Source organism: Callorhinus ursinus, unplaced genomic scaffold, assembly GCF_003265705.2.
Source record: "Callorhinus ursinus isolate GAN/ISIS: 27379988/994484 unplaced genomic scaffold, GSC_fseal_2.0 scaffold17, whole genome shotgun sequence".
Taxonomy (NCBI): Eukaryota; Metazoa; Chordata; class Mammalia; order Carnivora; family Otariidae; genus Callorhinus; species Callorhinus ursinus.
The window spans coordinates 35,490,039-35,495,906 of NW_027397079.1; the positions used below are offsets into that span (position 1 = coordinate 35,490,039).

Sequence of the window (5,868 nt, forward strand, 5' to 3'; positions counted from 1 at the left end):
CTGGCAGAGTGGATGAAAATAAAGCTACACCAAGTATATTGTCATGAAATTTCAGCATGTTGGGATCAAGGAGAAGACCCAATAAGCTTTCTAAGAGAGAGAAAAAATTTCATGCAAATTGTCAAGTATCAAAATGGCATTGGATTTCTCAACAGTAACCAGAATGTTAGAAGACAATGGAGCAATGCCTTCCAAATTCTGAGGGAAAATTATTTCCAGCCTAAGAGTCAATCTCCAGCCAAACTCCAGGAGAGAATAATGAATTTTCAGACAGTCAAGGTCTCAAAAACTTTGCTCCTATGTACTCTTTCCCCAGAAGCTCCTGGTGGATAGACTCCACAAAAATAAGGAAGAAAACCAAAAAGAAGACAATGAAGGCAACGGATCCAACACAAAAGAAGGTGGGAATCCCCAGGCTGATGGTGAGGGGGATCACCCTGAAGCAGCCTGACCAAGTGGCAGTCTAGATTGAAGGTCCCAAGGCAGCGGGAGTGATTTATTTCCTCAAAACATTTCACCAACTGGGAAGAGAACAATTTGGGGAGAGTGTGGGGTTCAATTATATAGATAAGTACATAGAAAAACTAAGCAGAGAAGAGAATCAGAATGTGAATATTGTTATAACCAAATTATAACCACGTTGGGATGATGCTGGGGGCTGGGCAGTGTGAGCTTTCGAGGTGTGGGTGGTGGTAGTATGAAAGAGCTAAATCCCATTTTCCATGGTGGGAAGTCAAGAAACGATCAGCATTGGAAAATGAAGTAGCAGCAACATAATCATGTAATTTAGAAATACGAGGGTAAATATCAGATGAATCAGCTCAGATAGTTGAATTTATTATTTCTGGGAAGTGAGAAATAAGACAGGTGAGGCTTGGGGAGAGGGCTGCTGTTTGGTTTGGGGTGGTTTTAAATATGCCTTGTAGGATGATCCCCCTCAGACCTCTGTCAGTGGGCTCACACTGGGTCACCTGGCTTCTTCAGAAGCCCCCTACTTAGGCCATACCTCCAACACATTTTTACTTAGCTGGTCTGGAGTGAAGTCTAGGCTTGAAGATTTTAAAACATTTTTTTCCAGATGGGTCTAAACATCAGGCATGTTTAAGAAAGTACATGTATAACTTTGATAGAAATTAAAACTAACTGTAAAAGAGATTAATATACAAATAAACCTAGGATAGTTCTGGGCACACTATCCTTAAATATTAATACTCCCAATAAGACTCAGGAAAAGCTCCAGAAAATGGTGGCCTGAAATGCTCACGGCAGGCCTCGCTCAAAACCTTCAGCATTTGAATTTCTTACCGGTCAGAAAAGCACATGGCATTTTCAATCTGAAATTCTTCTGCAGAGGAGAGCCTTTCATTGGGGGGTATGGCTAAAGCAGAATACCTGGGAGATGCCGAGAGGATTAACTTTACATGGAGGTGTGAATGGCATGCATCTGATCCTTCCTCGGAAGGGTCAAAGGGCAGAGGTCACAAGAGTGATGAGAGCCTGAGATGGAGATGAAGGGGAGGAGACTTGAGGGGGGAGGGGAAGAAAGAGGGGACCAAGACAAAGCAGTCAAACTTGCACAACTTTTTCTCTAATTCTAAGCAGCCTCTCCTTCTGCTCTCTTAAGAAACCCTGTAAGAAGCCAATTTGAGCCTGCACATTAATTAATGGCCCTGGCTGGTGGCTTTCAGAAGGGACGATCTCTATCCTCTATTCTCTTTTCTAGTCCTTGGGTCAAGGAGAGCTGTGTTCCATCCCCTGGAGGAGGGTGGCCGCCTGCCGCTGAGGGTCACCTTAGAAGAATGGCCTTATTATCCCCACAGTCATCACTATCTTCCCCGACACATCTACAAGTGTACACTTTCTGAGGGTGCCCCTCACAGGTTTCTTTTTCCTCTGCTCTTGGCCTCATACGGACACAGGAGCCTGCCTGTTATTCACCAGGCAGTGTATTGTTACCCGCTTTGATTTGAGGCTGTTTGAACCAGATGCTGTCTGTCTTGTAGCATTTAATCCCTTGAAAGGTTGAAGGATGCAATTTATGTGAATGATGGCTCTTTATAAGAAGGCAAAATCGTATTGTACTTCATGCTTATCTTGAACAGATTTCCCTGTCTCCACTCCCACCTTAACGAAGAGATTAATGAATCAAGAAGTACCTTTTGGTGGCTTTAAACTGCTGGTCTGCTGGGAAATGCCAGCACATTCTAGTGATCACTAGGCTTCGGTCTCAGCTCTCCCCCTTCTCTACTGAGACACCTCAACAATATCCTGCATCATAAATCTAGAGGAGTGCGAAGCCTCTGTCTAGAGAAGTGGCACTCTTCCTTGTGGCATTTTAAATGTCCAGAGAGTGGGTTTTAAAATAAATTTCTTTGTATCGAATCTTTTGTGTATTTTGAATCATTTCCCCCCTACTTGACTTATATTCAGATTTTCAGATATTTTGGGGATGGGGCTGACATAAGAACATCACCCTTCAAATTATTCAATTAGCATTTTTAAAACCTACAAGGAAAAAAAAAAGAAAAATATCCCACTCAGATGAATGAATCATAGATACCCAGCTTATAGCTTGCCTCCCATAGGGGTGGAACCCTCAGATCAACCGGAGACAATTGCTTTTATTGACTCCTAGATGCTACAATTAAAAGGTACATGGCATCCTCTGAAACCTGAGACATTATACTCTACAGACATGAGATCATTTTAAATAATCAACATCTGAGAAAAACAGCTTATACAAACAAGCCTAATTGGGGGGGGAAAGGCACTTAAAACAGTGCCTAGCTTATAGAAACACTCAATCAACATTATCACTGGCATATTATTTTAGCACACGACCCTGACATAAAACTGGCCACAGTCCTTTGTCCAGGAACATGTTGGGTGGCTCTGCCCTCAGACCCCATGCAGGTTCTGAGGATACATGGCTCCTGATTTGGTTAGAGAAGACATTGCCTAAAAAGAAGGAAAAATCTGTTCTGGGGGTGAGGGGGTGGTATTGGGAGAGCCTGAGATGTTTCCTGAAGGAAGAAACCCTCCTTCAATCTCAGTCCTGAAAGGAAAGTAGGTGTTTGTGCAGCAGATGGGCCCAAGGGAGGGTTTTTCCAGGCAAAGGGAGGAGAGCTTGCCTAGGCATGCAGGAAAATCATGGAGAGGGTATTTCTCAAGGAAGCAGAACAGATGATGAACCTAGAGGTCTGATGTGCTACTTGAAGGAGTCTGGGCTTGACTTAGTAGAGCTGCAAGAGGGTTTTCAGCAGAGGGTGTGTTTGCATGTGTATGCGGTGTGTGTAGACTGGATTAAATCATCATAAACATTAAGGCTCTCTGGAGTTTAAGGGACAATTCGGGGGAAGAACTAGAAATTAGGTGAACAGGCTGAATAATAGACTCATGATCAAAAGGAACCCGATAATCTAGGGGCTGGGCAGATGGCAAAGATTGGGTAGGAAGAAATTAAGGATGGGGGAAATCTTCCAGGAAGGGAGGGACAAGTAGAAGAGGGTAGAACATGGGAACTGCTGAAAGCTGCAGAGGCGGAAGAGATAGAGCAGCTCTCACACGGTGTTTATTCGGTCCCACAGATGCCCTGGGGTGAGTGGGGGACAGGGAGAGCAAGCCTGGCAAAAATGCAGACCCCTGAGCCCTGCCCCAAGCCAGAGAATTGGCATGTGCATCCCACTTTGCAGATGATTCCTAGGCATGCTAAAGCTTGAGGACCAGTGTGTTCCTCGTTGGCGTTGGGGCTCTGAAGAGGAGGGAGAGGGTGTGAGGAGAAAACGCACATCACCAGCTTGCCAGGCGGGGCTGACGGTCAGTCGAGGGGCAGCCGGGACTTCATCTAACCTGGACAAAGCTGGGCTCCATGCACCCACTCCTGTGGCTCGTGTGTGGTCTGCATTGTGATGAGTTCTCACTCCAGCGGAGCATAGCTTTGTGCTCTTCTGAAAATGGCCACATTTGTGCGGTGAGTAAAGCCCAGGCAGAGGAAAGAGAGCCAAGAGCAAACCTGCAGGAGCTGGGTTCCAGCCATCGCACCATTCCTTAGGGCTGTATGGCCAGAAGCAAATTGCTTGACTTCTCTGAGCTTCCAGCTGATAACTTTTCAAAAGAAGACAATGGAATCTGCCCCAGCTCCCTCACCCAGCTGTCTTGGCTGTTGGCTGTCCTGCTGTGGAGAGGGTGTCTGGGGGAGGGAAAGATTGGAGAATGAGCTGGTGGGGAGCCAGGGAGGCAATGAGTCAAGACACTCCCAAGTGAGGAGAGAGCCCGATAACACAAGATATTTATAGAGGGACTTTACACATGCAGTAACTGGGCACAAGGAGATTCCCTAGGGCCTTGGAAAAGGTCTATATTCTTGATTTGGGAAGTAGTAGTTTGATAAATATAAATATAAACAAATGCTTAGGATTTGCACATTTCATCGTATGTAAATTATACCTCCATTAAAAAACAAAACAAAACAAAAAAACCCAAGAAGATAAAAACATCCCAGCTGAGAGTGGTTGGCTCTGTTTGCACCTGAGGCGTGACAGCAGGTGAGGCCACAGGGAAAAGCCTGAGGCCCACTGAAGGTCGGGGCCAGAGCCCCCTTCTCCCATCCTTCAGTCATTTCTAGTCACTTAGAACCTGCTGCTCTCAATGCATTTTGGGAAAGTTTTTGGCTTTTAGAGACAAGCAGGATGACCTGAACTGAAAGGAGGGGGAGACTCAGAACTACAGCTGAAGTAATAATGAAAAACACAGCCACAAAGTTAACCAGTGGAAGAACAAATGCCCTGGAACATTCTGGCAGAGGGGCCTAGAATTCTGGAAAGTCGCTCATGAAACGTGTATCGGTTCACTGATTCGTGCCTTCCGAAAGGAGATGTTTCTACAGTGAGGTTTCTGAAGACGGATGTGTAAGTGCCACCAGCCCATTCCCCCGGGCTGTTTATAGCACCCTGATTCGCACTTGACAACGAACATCATTTCCCATTGGCTCCCGGAACAGTGCTCTCTATTCAGAGTGGGGGTTCTGTCGACGAGGTTGCCTGGCCATGTCTCAGTGTCCTTAGCTACCCACAGAAAAACACATCTTTTCTCTCGAAGCCACATGACCTCCTCTGGTGGAACAGAACAGTTACCTAAGAGTTTACAGGACAAACATTACAAACCGCCTCCCTGAGGGGGTGTTAGAATCGTCACTGGTCCAGGCAGGAAGCTTGGAATCCGAGCAGCCACCCTTCCTGCAGAGAACCCTGGGGACAGAGACTCCAGGCCCACGCTCATCTCCAGAGGCCAGAACCCTGCGGAGGGAGGAAGAAAGGGGCGGCGGCGGTTCAGGGAGGGATCCAGTTCTCTCCAGAAGACAGGAACACGGGGAAAATGATCCCACTGCTGTTTCTCCTGGGAGCCACTGTAGGGGTCATTTCAAATTCTCCTTTATGGCTGCTATAATTAAGACAATAACTCAAAAGTTTTAGAAAGGCAGCCAACGTGAAAAGTCAAGGACCTTAGCCATCTAAATGTTCACAGCACCTCCCCATGTGTTCTGAAAAAGGGAACTTTTCAAATAAAGCAACCAGAGAGATGCTGGATGCGAATGCAGAGCCGCGGGCGGGGTGGGGGATCAGGGTGGGGGATCGGGGTGGATTCGCGAGTGTCTGTCCAGGACCTCTCACACTCTAGGGGCCTCTTCTGGTTCACAAGGGGCTCCCGCCTTTCTGTGACTGGTTAGAGGGCTTAGCTCCTCCTTTATTACTGGAATGTGAATCCCATAATCACTTTGCTCTCGCTGTTGAGTTGGCTGACCCCTGTGATGTGGTGGTTTGCATCAGAGAAATACCGTGAGCTGCCTTGGTATTCAGAAGGATGTGCTGC

At 46.5% G+C, this 5,868-nt stretch overlaps 1 long non-coding RNA gene across 1 annotated transcript; it reads left to right on the top strand.

The window, feature by feature from the left end:
* The first annotated feature begins 208 nt into the window (after positions 1-208).
* LOC141374399 (uncharacterized) lies at positions 209-2,382 on the top strand. Its single transcript, XR_012381237.1, has 2 exons — positions 209-401; positions 2,103-2,382. It is a non-coding gene; the product is annotated as an uncharacterized lncRNA (long non-coding RNA).
* The last annotated feature ends 3,486 nt before the right edge of the window (positions 2,383-5,868 follow it).